Raw genomic sequence first — 18,905 nt, 5'->3', positions numbered from 1 at the left:
GGTAATCATTCAGCACTCACTATGTGTGAAGCCTTGTTTCAAATTCTTTAAAGGTTTCAACTCACTAAATCCTCACATCCACCTTCCGAGGTAGGTATTACTACCTCCAATTTACAGATGAGGAAACTGAGGCAGAAAGAGGATAAGTAACTTTCCCAGAGTTACACATCCAAGCAGCAACACTGGAACACACATCCAGGCAGGCAGAACATACATACTCAACTGCTAAGTTACATTGCCTGTTACGAAATTTAACTCATATGATTATTTTAAAGAGTAAACAGATTAATACATTTAAAACATTTAAATATATGTAAAGTTTGAAATTAAATATTAAATTTTTGAAAGTGATTGGCACCTAGCAATCATGCAATAAAAGTCCACTGTGTTATGTTTATACATATATCACAACTTGGGCTCTAAATTTCTTACAACAAATTTAGACAAAAATTATCTAGAAAATAACTTAATGTGCACCAACACAATCTCTGTCCTGAGGAAAACTTACACTCTTATGAGAAATATATACATATGTAAAAATATAAGCAAACTTACATTAAAATCAATGCTACATGATGAGGAAGAGCCTTAGAGCTGCAGGTGCCAAGTACAGATGGCCTTGCTTTACCCACAGAGAGTCTTATCTCATAGAGGTCTGGAGAGCTGCCCTTTAACAGGTACCCAAGATGATATGAATGTAAATACTTCATAAACCACGCTTGAAATACATTATACAGGCCATGCTTGTGTAAGTACCACATTAATGTGACACTGTACTGTGCATAATGAGACACTGGTTGAGAAACTCGGAGGAAGCACAGTAGAGAGAGACAGGCCCGGCTTACGTGAGGGCAAAGCTCAGGAGGCCACATTGACATTCTAAAATGAGGACATCTATAATTTACAGGGAAATCCATCCTCTGGCTCAGTTAAAAGAAGAATAATGACACAAATCAGAAAAACTAACAACATTAATTATTCATCCGTTCCACCACGTTCTCTTAGGAGCCCAAATGTTCCATACATTAATAATTGAGTCTTCTTCAAACCCTCAGAACTGTTGCAAGCAAGAACAGCAAGGTATGTGAATACCATTTAAATCATCTCTATTTTGTTTCTTTACCCACATTCCTTTTTTGCGTGTTTCTTTTGTTATTACAGGGATGAACTGTTCCTGTGATTATGTCATGAATATATGTATTCATTCATTCATTCCTTTATTCATTCATTCCACAAACATTTGTTGAACATGTAATCCAAGCACAGTGCTAGGCTCTACGGATAGAAATATGCCCACAATCTCACAAAGATGAAAACGAAACACTCATGGTCTGTCATGGAACGTACACTATAGTAGAGGTAGGTAGGCTGCAAGTTATAGAAGGTACTCAGAGGAGATCATGGCCAAATAAGGTAAGTGGGAAGCACTCCAAGAATTTCAGAGAGCAATGGTAATTTCCTCATTGTCAGAGCTCATGGCAGCTTCCCCACACACACTGCTGTTTTCAACACTATTCAATACCTGTTAGAATTTCCTTTTCTCAAAATGTTTGTGATGGGACCCTGAATATTTTTGCCTCTAACTTTCCATTAGTCTCTTTTTCAGTTCCATTGATGGCACTTTAATGTTGTTGTTTAATGGAAAAATGTTTCTTTAGGTTATAGTCAGAGCTTCTTATTCCTCGTTGTGTTTTAGAATTACTGCAAAAACTTTTTTAAAAAACATACAGGCACTCCAGCCTTTCTTTGCCTCTTTGGGTTTGGGGCCTGAATATATGAGTCCTGTCGTTTATTTTTTTAAGTTCCTCAGTTGATTCTGATGCCAGTCCAGTTAAGAATCACCTATTTAGGACTTCCTTCCTCTTCTCTACTGCTCCTTAGGGAGATTGTTCATTTTCTTTTTCTTTTTCTTTTTTTTAACTTCCACTTTAAAATCAGGGATACATGTACAGGTTTGTTATATAGATAAACGGTGTGTCACAGGGGTTTGGTATACAGATATTTGTCACCCAGTTAATCAGCACAGTGCCCGATAGGTAATTTTTTGATCCTCATCCTCAGATATGGTTTGGCTGTCTCCCCACCCAAATCTCATCTTGAATTGTAACTCCTACAATTCCCAGGTGTTGCAGAAGGAACCCAGTGGGAATTGACTGAATTATGGAAGTGGGTCTTTCCTGTGCTGTTCTCGTGATAGCGAATGAGTCTCACGAGATCTGATGGTTTTAAAAACGGGAGTTTCCCTGCATAAGTTCTCTCTCTCTTCATCTGCTGCCATCCATGTAAGACATGAGTTGCTCTTCCTTGCCTTCTGCCACGATTGTGAGGCCTCCCCAGCCACATGGAACTGTAAGTCCATTAAGCCTCTTTCTTTTGTAAATTGCCTAGTCTTGGGTATGTCTTTATCAGCAGTGTAAAAATGGACTAATACAGTAAATTGGTATCAGTAGAGTGGGACATTGCTGAAAAGATACCTGAAAATGTGGAAGTAACTTTGGATCTAGGTAACAGGCAGGGGTTGGAACAGTTTAGAGGGCTCAGAAGAAAACAGGAAAATGTGAGACAGTTTGGAACTTCCTAGAGACTTACGGAATGGATTTGTCCAAAATGCTGATAGTGATATGGACAATAAAGTCTAGGCTGAGGCAGTCTCAGATGAAAATGAGAACTTGTTGTGTTTTAGCAAAGAGACTGGTGGTATTTTGTCCCTGCCCTAGAGATTTGTGGAACTTTGAACTTGAGAGAGATGATTTAGGGTATCTGGTAGAAGAAATTTCTAAGCAACAAAGCATTCAAGAGATGACTTGTGTGCTGTTAAAGGCATTCAGTTTTATAAGGGAAGCAGAGTATAAAAGTTCAGAAAATTTGCAGTCTGGCAATGTGATAGAAAATAAAATCCCATTTTCTGAGGAAAAATTCAAGCTGGCTACAGAAATTTTCATAAGTAATGAGGGGTCAAATGTTAATTCCCACACAATGGGGCAAATGTCTCCAAGTCATGTCAGAGGTCTTCATTGCAGCCCCTTCCATTACAAGCCCAGATGCCTAGGAAGAAAAAGTGGTTTCGTGGGCCAGGCCCAGGGTCCCTGTGCTGTGGGTAGCCTAGGGACTTGGTGACCTGCGTCCCAACCACTCTAGCCATGGCTGAAAGGGGCCAACATAAAGCTCAGGCCATGGCTTCAGAGGGTACAAGCCTCAAGCCTTGGCATCTTCTATGTGGTGTTGAGCCTGCAAGTACACAGAAGACAAGAGGTTTGGGAACCTCTGCCTACATTTCAGAGGATGTATGGAAACACCTGAATGTCCAGGCAGAAGTTTGCTTCGGGGGCAGGGCTCTCATAGAGAACTTCTGCCAGGGCAGTGCAGAAGGGAAATGTGGGGTCAGAGCCCCCACACAGAGTCCCCCCGCAGCGGTGCCTAGTGGAGCTGTGAGAAGAGGGCCAGTCTCCTCCAGGACCCAGAATGGTAGATCCACTGACAGCTTGTACCGTGCACCTGGAAAAGCCACAGACACAATGCCAGCTCATGAAAGCAGCCAGGAGGGAGGCTGTACCCTGCAAAGCCACAGCCCCGGAGCTGCCCAAGACCATGGGAACCTACCTTTTGCATCAGCATGACCTGGATGTGAGACATGGAGTCAAAGGAGATTATTTTGGAGCTTTAAGATTTGACTGCCCTGCTGGATTTTGGACTTGCATGGGGCCTGTAGCCCCTTTGTTTTTGCCAATTTCTGCCATTTGGAATGGCTGTATTTACCCAATGCCTGTACCTTCATTGTATCTAGGAAGTAACTAACTTGCTTTTGATTTTACAGGCTCAAGGTGTGAAGGGACTTGCCTCATCTCAGATGAGATGTTGGACTGTGGACTTTTGAGTTAATGCTGAAATTAGTTCAGACTTTGGGGGACTGCTGGGAAGGCATGATTGGTTTTGAAATGTGAGGACATGAGATTTGTGAGGGTAGAATGAAATGATTTGACTGTATCCCCACCCAAATCTTATCTTGAATTGTAACAACCACAATTCCCACATGTCATGGGAGGAACCTAGTAGGAGGTGATTGAATTATGAAGTCAACTTTTTCCTGCACTGTTCCTGTGATAGTGAATGAGTCTCATGAGATTTGATGCTTTTAAAAATGAGAGTTTCCAGCCGGTTGCAGTAGCTCAAGTCTGTAATCCCAGCACTTTGGGAGGCCGAGGCGGGTGATCACAAGGTCAGGAGATCGAGACCATCCTGCCTAACATGGTGAAAACCCATCTCTACTAAAAATACAAAAAAATTAGCTGGGCATGGTGGCCAGTGCCTGTAGTCCCAGCTACTCAGGAGGCTGAGGCAAGAGAATGGCGTGAATCTGGGAGGAGGTTGCACTGAGCCGAGATTGTGCCACTGCACTCCAGCCTGGGTGACAGAGCGACACTCCGTCTCAAAAAAAAAAAAAAAAAAAAAAAAAAAGAAGAGTTTCCCTGCACAAGCTCTCTCTCTGTCTGCTGCCATCCATGTAAGATGTGACTTGTTCCTCCTTGCCTTCCGCCATGATTGTGAGGCCTCCTCAGCCATGTGGAATTGTAAGTCCATTAAACCTCTTTCTTTTGTAAATTTCCCAGTCTCAGTATGTCTTTATTAGCAGCATGAAAACAAGCTAAAACACCCTCCTCCCATTGTTCACCCAAAAGTAGCCCTGGTGTTTGTTGTTCCCTTCTTTGTGTCCATGTGTACTCAATGTTTAGCTCCCACTTACAGGTGAAAACATGCGAGATGAGATTGTTCATTTTCACCCCCTTTCCTCTCATGGTTTCCTGAACTGCCTAGAAACAGTCATCAGACGGAGAACACTGGAGCAAGAAGTCACCATCCCAGACTTCCCACCCAGAATACCATGAGATCAATTCCACTATGAGCACTGGGCACTGCAAGGCTGGTAACTCCACCTTGCCTTACATTCCTCCCGTTTTTGTTCACCTAAGAACTGGTCATCTGTCTGCTTTATAATCTTCCTATCACTGCTTCCCTTCCTTCCAAACTTCACAACTGTATCTCTTGGAAATTCAGATTCATAGCAAATGAATTCTTCACTAACACTCACACTATACTTTATAAGTGCAGGCTGCTCATTTCCTGAACCCTCATCTCTCCCATACTAACAAAAGCTTCTCAGTCAGCATCACTCTTCAGTGGAACAATAGTTTACTCTTACTACTGCAAATTTTTCTCTTTACATTTGTTCATTAAACAATTGCAACTTTGTATCCAGCATCATGGCTCCCTTGAAACTATTTTAGCAAATGATGTCAGTGACCTCCAATCTGCCAAATATAAAGGACATTCTGATTCAAAATGGTACCCTTTGGCAATTATGTAATAAGACCAGTGGGATATCTGTTGTTTTTTATCCTATAGGCTTTAAGGTTTGGGATTATCTTTGACTTTTCCCTCACTATTTGTAAAATTATTGATTCTAAAATATATTGTTTATAATTCATTACTTCATCAATATACTATACAAATACACTATGTTGCTAAACAAAACCTTTTAAATTTTATCCTATTTACGCTCACTGAAAACCCCAGACTAAATTCCAATGTCTATTAATAGTATCCAAATACTTATTTTAACTCCCCAAATTTCCCATTCAAGTCCATCCCACATGTAGTTATAAAGGCAACCTTCATAAAACTCTATTTTATTAAATCTATCCCCACTTTAAAAACCCACTCTTGGCCATAATCAAATCTAACTGTGTAGCCCAGTGTGTACTGCCATTCAGCCCCAGCCCCTATTCTCCACAACACAGTAACCTCATGTCATATTTCCTGACAGAGTTCTTCACGTGCCCCATGTGAATTTTGCTTATATTTTCTCAGCCAAATATCTCAGGATATTTGCTAATCCTGTACTCTAATCTGGAATGCCAGTCTGATTCCCAATCTTTACCCATCACTTCTTTTGAGATCCAAGTAAATACTTCCCTCTCTTGGGCTGATGACTCTTTATGAGCCATCTGTCAGCATTTTGTATATAGTCTTCCACATATTATCTTGCCATGACTATATTTTAAATATTAATACTAACCTCCTTAAATAAGTTAGAGTAGCAATGACTAATAGGCCATTGTGGGACTTGGGCATAGCCACTTCTGAATTTGTTTAATCATCTGTGAAATGAAAATATTTCCTATCTCACAAGGTTAATTTAAAGATTAAATATCTAATGCATCTAATACAATGATTGGCATATAGTAGATGATTCATAGATAGGAACCATTATTGCTTCTATAAGTTTTTCAAGGGAGTAAAAACTTTATTTTGCAATATTTCATACCCACAATCCTTTGTGTACCAACTCTGAGCTGTTTACACAGAGGGTGTCCCATAGTTACATATTGGGTCCATAAGTTAATCATGAACATTCTAGGAATTACAGCAAAATCCTATTTGCAAGCTTAGCAGGGATTTTTGGTTAGAAGTATAAACATGATTTATTAAAAGGAATCACTTATGATAACTAATCAATTGGTTATGATGGAAATTTCAGGATTGAAAATGTTTGATATCCCTGTGTTTAACCCTTTTTGCAGGCCAGTTCTAAGTCTCAGGTGATATAGAAAGTTTTACATTGATAGAACACTGAAGTTATTAGAGATCACATTCTTAAATAACATATATATCCTCCCCTTTGTTTATTATTCAGAACTTAGGCCATCATCTACAACCATAAACGAAAATTAGTCACATGTGAAATATTTATAAATAAAGCAATACCAAAAACAATTTTTAAGTTAGTTCATTTTCCAAATATGCTAACGGAAATCTTTAATGACCCATTAACCAATATTAAGCAAAACTAACTAAGGCATATTAACAAAATCCTTTCAGCTATTTTTAGAATCTGAATTGCATTTGGCCTCCCATGTTGTTATCATTATTAAGAAACATAAACATAAAAATATCCACTGAGCAATATTTGAGCAATGGATGAACAATGAACAAATTAATTACATATAATATTATTAGTGAAATGTGCATTAATGCTTCCAGAATTTGTAAACAGACAATTCACCATTTAATTACTGTCTTTTACTGCTAGTCTTTCAAACTGGATTAGTATGTTTTCATTTCATTGTTGCAAAATGCTTATATAATTCATTCATTTTAAAGAAATTGCTTTTCTAAGTAAAATAATTGGAATAGTTACTACATACATATACCAATAAATTTACAGGCATACCTATTTTTGAAAATATGACATTAAGAAAAATATTCCTACTCATCCTATGACAGTGTCTAATAATACTGCTTTATTAGTTGCCTTCAAACATTTGCTATTAGAAATAATTTGGCCTGGTTTTCTTTCTTTTCTCATCCTTGAAATAAATCTCCTCTCACAATTTTCCTTTTCAGGCTCTGTATGCATTAATTTGGTAAGCAGGCTTTTCCTGGGCTAAAAAAATGAACTATTTTCATCCCCAGAAGATGTAGTCTTCTTTATTCTCTAAATCTGCTCTACCCAATATGGAGGGCCACTAGGTACCTGAAACGTGACTTGTTCAAATTCTGATGTGCTATAAGTACAAAGTGTATACTGGACTTTGAAGTTTTAATGCAAAAAAGATTAAATTATCTCAATTTTTATAAAGATTAGATGCTAAGAGATAATATTTTTATATATATTGCGGTAAATTAAACATATCAAATTATTTTCACTTGGCTCTTTTTTTACTTTTCTTCTTGAGTAGTTTTGGTAGCTTATGATTTTTAAGGTTTGGTTTCTTTCATCTAAGTGTTGAATATGTACATAGAGTTGTTCACAGTATTCCTTTATTATACTTTTAATATCTGTGGGGTTTATAGTGATACCCATTTTTTATGTCTAATATTAGTAATTTTTGCCCTCTTTCTTTCTTTTCTCAGTCTGGCCAAGAAAGCCTTTCAAAAAACCAGCTTTTGGTCTTACTGATTTTCTCTATTGTTTTACTATTTTCAATTTCACTGATTTCTGCTTTTATCTTCATTTTTTCCATCATTCTGCTTGATTTGGTTTTAATTTACTCTTATTTTTCTAGTTTCTTAAGGGAAAAGCTTAGATCATCAATTTGAGGCATTTGTTATTTTGCAATGTAAACATTTAATGCTCCAGAATTCATATATGGACTACCAAAAAATTTAAATTACATATGCAGCTTGCATTTGTGGTTTGCCTTATGAATTTCTATTTATTGCTGCTCCAAGAAGTGTGACACACTAGCAAAGTGTTTTCTTTTCAACATGTTCATAAAAGTTTAATAGCCTATGGGATCACTGAACCTAAGAATCTCAGGCACTCAAAGCAGTCAGCAATAGCCTTGGGTGGTTTGCGTTTCTCCAGTTTCAACTACGGAAATGCTTGGGATGGGTTTTGAGTTGGCTGTTAAAGTGAAAAACACGTCTTATGAAATTGAATTTGAGAACTTATGGTTCTTCAGAGTTTTTTGTCTACTGACAGAGTAATTAAGCTTACTTAAAAAAAAAAAATCAGAGAACCATCTATATAATATGAGTGATGGAGCTGAAAGGTGAGACTGCTCTTTTGCTTTCTCTGTCTTCCCACTTTACTGGCTTGACTCAGTGCCTAAAATTTGTACCAGGGAAGCCCCCCTTACTGGTTCTCTGGCATTAAAGCTGGGGCTTTAGCTTCCTCACTCTGCTGTGCACATCCTCTCATGGCACCTGTAGGACCAAGCAGCAGAAAGGGTGGGGAGAGAAAAAGCAATGTGAATTCATTCCAAGCTCTGGGACCATCGATCTTCTGGCCAGAGAGTTTTCCCCTCTCTTGGAGGGTAGGCATCTGCCTGGTTGCTCCACTTTCACTATCGCCACTGCCACTGTGGCCTGGACTGATGCAGAGACAATAGAAACACAAAAAGCAAAAAACAAAAGCAAGGGATTTTTTCCCTCTCCCTCTCTGACCTTTGGATCCTCTTTCCTCTGCTCAGAACTGAAAGAGAGGGCTTTTCTGGAACTTTTTCTGTCCACATCTGGTACATATATCAGGGTGTCAATTTGTCTTTGAATTCAACCTGGGAAATACCAGAGCAAGGACATATGAAAACACCGCTGGTTTGGTGGTATTTGGAATTCTAATCCTTTCCCCCAATCTATCTGCAGGCATTAACTCTTCATCATCCTCGTCATACATGCATTCCGCCTGGGTTTATAGCTGCGGTTAGTAGAGACAGGGTGGAGGATGTTCATTTCATCTTTTGTGGTACTAGAACCAGTAAAAAAGATGAAAATTGTAATTTCACTCAAGGACCTAAGTTTCAAATATATGGTAGCAAGGAGATGGAGTGCACAGAAAATTTGGAGAACAAGGCTAATCATACAGTCAGAAGTTTACTTTATTCTCCCGAAGAGTATTAGCTAGAGGAACTTGTCATGAGAATGATATAGTCATGCCACTTGAAATCTCTAGTGTTTTACACATTTATACATTATTATATTTATTATATATGTATATAATACATTTATACAGTATTATACATTATTACTATATCACAGACAAAGTCTATAGTTTAGAAAAGAAGCATTCTGGCTAAGGCTAATCAGGCAGGAGTCATAGTGGACTTAAAACACACAGACAAACCAAAACAAAATAAAAGAAAATCCTCTCATTCTAGGCTAAGTACAATACATATGGACAGTTGGTTCTTCACATCCACATCCACAGATTCAATAAACCATGTATAAAAATATTCAGAAAAAATAACATAACAAAAATTAATACAAATATGAAACCAATGTGGTATAATATTTGCATAATGTTTACATTATTTTATATATTATAAGTCATCTAGAGATGATTTAAAGTATAAAGGAGGATGTGCATAGCTTATACACAAATACTATGCCATTTTATATAAGGGACTTGAGCATCAGTGAATTTTGGTATCTGCAGAGATCCTGGAACCAATCCTACATAGGTACTGAGAGACAATTTCATGTCTTTTCTAGAGTAGAAAGAACTGCTACCTTCTTGACAGAATACAAAAGTATATAATCTTACTCAGACGTATTGAAGATTGGGAGTAAGGGATGGATGGATTCTGTGTCCACTTTATCTCTGTCATTTTCATTTACATTGAACAGTCAGAGTTTTGTCCTGTCTGTCTAAATCTCAGACCTAGAGCCTTTTTGTCATACTAATAAGGACTATGGGTTCTATTTTCCATGAAAAAATTTTGTTTGTAGGCTTATATTTTAAAGGACTACCTTCTAAATAGAAAACTAATATCTGGAGACTACAGGCCTATGATTTCAAAAATGCTAGCTATGATCCTGGCCTTTCAAATAGAAATGTTTTTAGTGACAAATAACATAAAGCCCAATGAACACTGGCTTAAACTTCTGTATTTATCTATGTCACAAGTAAGAAGCCTAGGGCTCAGCATAATATTTCACAGTATGAAAAAAGTATAAATTACCAATTTAAAATTTTATTTCCCCTGTTATTGTATATTGTTTTGTTTCTAGTTAGGTTGTTCTACTAAAAACACATGTTCATTGCAGCACTATTCACAATAGCAAAGACAGGGAATCAACCTAAATGCCCATCAATGGTACACTGAATAAAGAAAATGTGGTAAACACCATGGAATACTATGCAGCAATAAAAAAGAATGAGATAATGTCCTTTGCAGGGACATAGATGGAGCTGGAGGCCATTATCCTTAGCAAACTAAAGCATTAACAGAAAACCAAATTTTGCATGTTCTCACTTGTAAATGGGAGCTATATGATGAGGACAGATGGACATGGACACATAGAGGGGAACAAGAGACATTGGGTTCTAATGGAGGGTGGATGGTGGGAGGAATGAGAGGATCAGGAAAATAACTAGTAGAGTGCTAGGCTTAATATCTGGGTGATGAAATAATCTGTACAACAAACCCCCATGACACAATCTTACCTAAATAGCAAACCTGCACATGTACCTCTGAACTTAAAAGTTTAAAAAAATGTGAAAACATGGTCAATATCAGATCAAAAGCATCTTTATATCAATATCTCTACTAGTGCTTTCATTTCCAAGGATAGTTTCCTGGAGGTGAAGTTAGTAGATCACAGAATGCATGCATTTTACATTTTCATGCTTTCCAGTTTCCAAAAGCTTGTGTCAATCCAAAGTCTCAACCAGTCTTTACTCACATTCTCACCATCATTGGATGTTATTGCTATTTTGAATTCATAATGGTATATTAGCAAATAATGGTGTATCTTTTTAATTATTGTTTCATTTCTCAGGTAATTCTGATGTTGATCTTTTTAAATGTTTACTGGAAATGTATTTCTCTTTTGTAAATTGTCCATTTTTTATTGATTTCATTTATATTTCTTATCAATATGAAGGATTATAACCATTTGACTTTCATGTAAATTGCAAATATTTTTCTCCCTATCTATTGTTTGTCCATTAAATTAGTCTATGGGTTCTGGAAAACTCATATTCATCTCCAGGGCAGCTCAAATATCACTTTTTCTGTCAAGGTTTTCCTGGAAGAACTAAATACCCTATTTTCCACAATATACCCATAATAGTTTGTGTATATATCTGTGTGCTGAATTATAACTACAACATTTTTCTATCAAGAAACTTTATCAGAATGCAAGTCAAACAGTCTAACATTATGGTAGACATATCTTTGAATCTGTTCTCATTCATTCTTCATAAAGTAAATCTCTCATAAATTCAGAATTTTCTTTTTACTTATCGTTAGGATTATCACCCCATCTTTCTCTTTAGAGAAACTCAGTTCCACTTATCCACTGTCTTCCCATAAAAACTCTTGTTTTCCTCTGCCTGTGCCTTTTCATTTATGAGCACTGCCTTCAAAATCCCTATAGGGTGCTCCTTCTGCATTTGCACTCTGTTCCAGTTGTGGCTGTGTAACATGCCACCCCAAATTCTAGTAGCCTGAAACAAGCAACCATTTACTTTGTTCATGATTCTCAATTTGGGCAGGACTCAGTGGAGAAGGCTCGTCTCTGCCCCATGCAAGTCAGCTGGGAAGCTCAACTGGGGTTGGAGAATCCACTTCCAAGGTGGCTCACTCACATGACTGGAAGTTGATTGACTGTTCGATTTCAGCCAAAGCTGTTACCTGGGAGCCTCAGTTCTCTTCTACATGGGCTTCTCTACAGTGCTGTTTGACTTCCTCACAAGGTAGGTGGGTTTCCAGAGTTACAATTCCAAGTTTCAGGAAGTAAAAGCAGCCAGTCTCTTGAGGCCTGGGCCCAGAATATGGCACAACATCATCATATTACTCTAAACAGTCACAGAGTCTCCTATTTTAAGGGAAGGGACATAGATCCCACTTCTCAGGAGGAGACATTTCAAAGAATTAATAGCCATCTTTCATCTACCATAATATTCCTGAGTACTAGGTCTTTTCAAAGCTGCCAAAAGAGTTGACAGTATTTGCTATAACCAAGCCAGGTTCTTTCTGTTCCTTGCAGAAATATGGAGGACACCTCTCTTTTTTGCCTATTCTGTGTCATTTGGTGTCCCAGCAACAAAGAAGTATGGTGTGTGCCTCATCTTTTTCACAGGCCTGTCAGCCTCTGCTAAGAAGTCCAACCTTGATGCCTGGGCCAGGACAGGGCCAAGGTCAGGAGTGTCTTTTGTAAATTTTCTTACTCTTCAGTCTCTGCCTACAAAATTCTCTCCTAGAATTCTTGCCCTTTTGGTAAATCAACTCCATCAACACTTCATTGGTTATGGTCATACTCTAAACGCCCACTCAACCTGAACTGGTAACAAATTATTTGTGATATCCAGAATATTATGTACCCTAACTCTATGTTGAGGAAGCCTATTTTAATGGATACCCTAGACTCTCTTAAATCAACATGTCTCACATCTACTTGTGAAAACCATATTTTACAGAATCGGCCAAGGCACTTTTCAAATATAAAGAATGCTATTTAAACTTTAGCCTCTTGGACCACTGTACTGCTCCCTTCTAGCCACTGGAAATGAACCAGGGAAAGAAAATATTCTATAAAGCAGCAAGGTGCCAAGCAAGGCAGGGAAAGTCACCAGGAAGTTGTGCTGCCTCATAGTTATGAGAACACTATTTTCATTTTTTAGTGGAAAAAGTTCTCCATTTTCAAAACCCTAAAAGAGAAATTAAAGCACTGACTAATTACCACCCGGCCACAATTCCGGCATTGTTCCCACGTTGTTCCAGTCACCTTCTTCAAAATGATCCATGGAAAATAAGGCAGGAACTTTACATACATAGAAGCCGAGAACACCATCTATTTCAAACACAGATCAATTCGTGTTGGAATTTGGAAGGTGCCAATTGATCTCATTCCTTTCCCTTCAAGATTCTGAATCAACTGAGAAATAGAAGTCCGGGTGAGGGAGGGATAAGAATATATGCTGTTATTACTGGTAAAGCTAGATTGGAGGATGGGGTTGATTTGCATTTCTGCATTTTCTCCCTATAACCTATCCCATAGAACCTCCCTGTGGAGAGAGGCGGATCTGAGGCACAGATACGTAACTGGCTGCCCTAGGTGGGATTGTGGCCTGTGTCTGCCAGGTGGGGACATCTGGCCAGGTGAGCAGAAGCAGAGAGAGAAGAGAGCCTGCAGCCCATAGTTAAGTGGATCTGCGGAAAGAGCCCTTGAGGCTCCCCCAGTCTCACCAATAAGGTGACACAGGCCTCCCTACTTGTGTAGGAAAGAGAAAGTGAGGAGATATAAATGGAAACATCTTCCCCAACACTTCTCAGAGAAGTGTGGGTCGACAGGAGCACAGGGAAAGAGATAAATTGGCTCCTATATAAAGTAAGCATTTAGAGTAAAACACTGCTGTGACACAGATAATGTAAAACAGGTTAGTCCGCTTCTAACACTGTCGGAAAGTGTTTCATCACATTTGCAACACACATGCTATGAAATTTCCTCTAATATGCAAATATAAATAATTCAAGTCACACAGCTTTGGAATACATTCTTAAAGAATATCATCAAGAAAATGAGAAGCAACCTACAGAATGGCAGAAGATATTTGTAAATCATGTGTGTGATAAGCCATTAATATCGAAAATATAAAAAGAACTTCTACAACTCAACAACAAAATATCCAAACAACTTGCTTTAAAAGTGGATAAAGAATTTGAATAGATATTTCACCAAAAGAGATATACATTGGCTAATAAGCTCATGAAAAGATGCTCAACATCATCCACTTTAGGGAAATCCAAATTAAAACCACAATGATATATCACTTCACACCTAACAGGATGGCTACGACTTTTTTAAAAAGAAACAAACAAGAAACAACAAGTTATGGACAGGATGTGGACCAATTGGAACACATATAATGTTGGTGGGAACAAAAGTTAATGCAGTTGCTGTGGAAAATATTTTGGTGTTTCCTCAAAACGCTAAAAACAGGAATACCCAGCATGGGACCCAGCAATTTTGCTCCTATATATATATTCAAAAGAATTGAAAACAGATACTCAAACAGATACTCGTACACCAATGTTCATTGTAGCATCATTCATAAGGGCCAAAAAGTGGAAACAACTTAAGTGTCTATTGACAGATGAATGAATAAACAAAATGTACCATGTCATTACAATGGATTATTATTCATTATGCAAAAAGGAATGAAGGTCTGATACATGCTGCAATATGGGTGAACCTTGAAAACATCATATGCTAAGTGAAATAAGTCAGGTACAAAAGGACAAATATTGTGTGATTCCATTTATATGAGGTACCTAGAAAAGACAAATTCATAGAGACAAAAAGTGGATTAGAGCTTACCAGTGGAAGTAATAATTAGAGTTATATTTTTTACTGGGTACTGAGTTTCTGTTTGGGGTGATGAGAAAGTTTTGGAAATAGATAGTGGTGATGGTTACAAAACACTGCGAATGTAACTAATGCCACTGAATTGCTCATATAAAATGAATAAAATGGCAAATTATACGTTATGTGTATTTTACCATAATAAAAATATTTTCTAAATGCATTCTTAGTAAATATTTCACATCAACACCAGAAAACCTCGCTATCTCTTTTATGTAAGTCTTTTATAAGACTTTTAGTTTTACTAATAATATATTCTATTTACAGTACATTCATTTCTGGCTCAGAAAATAGAAATAGGGCAAGCATTCCCTGAGTTGGAGATTCAGTCAGAACAGGATACCAGTAAATTTATGAGAGTCCAATTAGAGGTGAAATTTTCCAGAGTTTTACCACTCTAAAGGGTCATTCTTCACTGAATGCTAACTGCAACTACAGTTGCCAGTGCCCAGGAGGTTTTCCTGATTCTTACAGTCATAATTCCCCTGGACAACAGCAATGTAATGGAAAGTCAGATGTTAAGAAGAACATTCTTGGCAACTTCCCTAAGGAATTTCCAACTGTTTTTCTTCCTTTAACACTCTGCACCTCACCTGAGGATGTATGTCAATAGTAGCCACAGGCAGATCTTCTTTACCTGGTTTAAATCTACCTTTTCTGGAATCTTTCTTTTTCATTGCAAATGATTTGAATACGGTTTGGAAATCTAGATGCCTTTTGGGAATTAAAGTTTTTTCCACTTGATTATATTTTCATCACTGAAAACAGGAAAATATTTTTTCTCTGGACACTCCACTGAGATTAAGTACATCGCAGAAGGGAAAATAAGATCTCTAGGGTACAGATATTACCAACATTAGAGGCACTTATAAAAATTCTGGGTTTTCAGAATTTTTTTCTTTAGTCTATATTACTAGAGTTTGAGATAATTTTCAGTGGAAAGCAGAAAATAGCTTTTCTATTGAATTAAACATTTAATATATCAAATTACTCTGATGTACTCATTAACATAATAATTATGCCACTTTTTCTTTGAAAAGTAGCATGTACTTCCATATATTATTGTATTTCTTCCCCAAATTTTCTTTTTAGGTGTGTGAAGGTAACCGTTATTATTATTCTAATTTCTCAAATAAAGACCCTGAGACCAGAGAGACTAAGTGTTGTGCCCAAATCAGAGTGGACTCAGCACCAAATACTACACCCTTCCAATGCCATTTTCACAGCATTCTTTATGATTAGAACAAATTGCAAGACCCTGTACATACAAAAAGGACTGGAATAAACATTAAATATTAAGTACTATTGGCTTATTGAACTACTAATGTCCTCATCCTTCAAAAGCTCACATTCAAACCAACTTGGATCTAACAATTTTCTGCTGCAGGTTAAGTCTGTGCCTATCTTGACAGCATATTAACTAGTAAATTGGTTGAATTTATGATCTATCCATTTGTGAAATGGAATTTACATTTTCATTATTTTTAAAAGTCTTTTCTCAGCAAATCTGAAATAGACTTCAGACTCCTTGATCATTGTCTTCTTTTTTAGACTCATAATATTAGATTTAGGTATATCTAGATGATGAAACTACTAGTTAAAGTTTGTTAGGGCTGAGTGGCTGGATTGAGAGTGGTGAGTAGTTGGGGGAGAATATGAAAGATGGACCTTAAGAGGTTATGGCTAGAGGTCTAGATGAAGGTAAAAGATCTTTTTGTTTGAGACCTCATTTTCTTAGATCCATGTGCAGGGAGGGAGAATGGTACATTATGGTAGGATCCACAATAAATATGAAGCTTTAATCTGTCCTCTTCCTTCATTTTAAAGATAAAAAGTCTGAAGTCCAGAAAACTTAAATGGCTAGTCCACATGTAGCCTGAATGGCATCAAAGAACAAGATGTTTAACTCTAGAACCAGTGCTTTCTAAAGAGGATAGAAATGGAAACCCCTCTTCTTTTTTTATTTCCAACTTTAATTTTAAGTTTAGGGCTAAATGTACAGGATGGGCAGGTTTGTTATATAGGTAAAGTGTGCTATGGTGGTTTGCTATACAGATCATCCCATCACCCAGGTATTAAGCCCAGCATCCATTAGCTATTATTCCTGATGCTCTCCCTCCTCCCACCTCCCACCCTCTGACAGGCACCATTGTGTGTTGCTCCCCCAACTGTGTCCATGTGGTCTCATCATTCAGCTCCTCCTTATAAGTAAGAACACATGGTATTTGGTTTTCTGTTTCTGAGTTAGTTTGCTAAGGACAATGGCCTCCAGCTCCATCTATGCCCCTGCAAAGGACATGATCTCATTCCTGTTTATGGCTGCATCATATTCCATGGTATATATGTACCACATTTTCTTTATCCAGTCTATCATTGATGGGGTTTTAAGTTGATTCCATGTCTTTGCTATCATGAATAGTATTGCAGTGAGCATGCTCATGCATATAACTTTATAACAGAATGATTTACATTCCTTTGGGTATATACCCAGTAATGGGGTTGATGGGTTGAATGGTATTTCTGCCTCTAGGTCTTTGAGGAAATGCCACACTGTCTTCCACAATTCCACAATGATTCAACTAATTTACACTCCTACCAGCATGGTAACAGCATTCCTTTTTCTCCACAACCTCACCAGCTTCTGTTGTTTTTCCATTTGGTTTTGTTTTGTGACAGAGTCTCGCTCTGTCACTCAGGCTGGAGTGCAGTGGTGTGATCTCAGCTCACTGCAAGCCTCGCCTGTCAGGTTCATGACATTCTCCTGCCTCAGCCTCCCGAGTAGCTGGGACTACAAGCACCCACCACCACGCCCAGCTAATTTTTTGTATTTTTAGTAGAGTTGGGGTTTCATCATGTTAGCCAGGATGGTCTCAATTGCCTGACCTCATGATCTGCCCGCCTTGGCCTCCCAAAGTGCTGGGATTATAGGTGTGAGTCACTGTGCCTGGCTTATTTTTTTTAGACGGAGTCTCACTCTGTCACCCAGGCTGGAGTGCAGTGGCATGATCTCAGCTCACTGCAAGCCCTGCCTCCTGGGTTCACACCATTCTCCTGTCTCAGCCTCCTGAGTAGCTGGGACTACAGGTGCCTGCCACCACGGCCGGCTAATTTTTTGTATCTTTAGTAGAGATGGGGTTTCACCGTGTTAGCCAGGATGGTCTCAATCTCTTGACCTCACAATCCACCCGCCTCGGCCTCCCAAAGTGCTAGGACTACAGGTGTGAGCCACCACACCCAGCCACGTCTACTGTTTTTTGACATTTTAATAATAGTCATTCTGACTGGTGTGAGATGGTATCTCATTGTGGTTTTGATTTACATTTCTCTATTGATCAGTGATTTTGAGCTTTTTTTTAATGTTTGTCAGCTGTATGTATGTCTTCTTTTGAGAAGTGTCTGTTCATGTCCTTTGCCTATTATTTAATGGGGTTGGTTGTGGGGTTTTTTGGCCAAATAACCAGCTAGCACCATGATGACAAGACTAAATCTACACATAACAATACTAACCTTAAATGTAAATGGAAACGCCCACTTAAAAGACACAGAATGGCAAGTGGGATAAAGAACCAAGACCCATTGGTATGCTGTCTTCAAGAGATCATCTCACATGCAAAGACTCACATAGGCTCAAAATACAGGGATGGAGGAAAATTTACCAAGCAAATAGAAAACAGAAAAATTAAGATTTGCATTCCAAGTTTCTGACAAAAGAGACTGTAAACCAACAAAGCCTTAAAAAGACAAAGAAGAGCATTGCATAAAGGTAAAAAGTTCAATTCAACAAGAAGAGCTGAATATCCTAAATATATATGTACCCAATACAGGAGAACCCAGATTCATAAAGCAAGTTCTTAGAGAACTTCAAAGAGACTTAGACCCCCACACAATAATAGTGGTAGACTTTAACACCGCACCAGACTTTAACTGTGGACCTGATAGTTATATACAGAACCGTCCACACCAAAACAACAGAACATACATTATTCTCATCGCCACATGGCACTTACTTTAAAATTGATCACATAATCAGAAGTAAA

General features: G+C 38.0%; 1 protein-coding gene across 8 annotated transcripts in view; it reads right to left on the bottom strand.

Moving 5' to 3' along the window:
- The window catches only part of CCDC141 (coiled-coil domain containing 141), a 258,308-nt gene that overhangs the window by 221,161 nt on the left and 18,242 nt on the right, over window positions 1-18,905 (bottom strand). Inside the window, exon 2 of one of the 8 annotated variants that reach the window (XM_050750522.1) lies at window positions 8,947-9,056. The exons of the other annotated variants lie outside the window; for them this stretch is intronic. The gene's annotated coding sequence lies outside the window, so the exon portion shown is untranslated. The remainder of the gene's footprint in view (window positions 1-8,946; window positions 9,057-18,905) is intronic. 8 annotated transcript variants of the gene reach the window in all.

Source organism: Macaca thibetana, chromosome 12 (genome assembly GCF_024542745.1).
Source record: "Macaca thibetana thibetana isolate TM-01 chromosome 12, ASM2454274v1, whole genome shotgun sequence".
Taxonomy (NCBI): Eukaryota; Metazoa; Chordata; class Mammalia; order Primates; family Cercopithecidae; genus Macaca; species Macaca thibetana.
The sequence above is the reverse complement of the archived record's forward strand: the minus strand, read 5'-3'. Positions and strand labels throughout refer to the sequence as shown.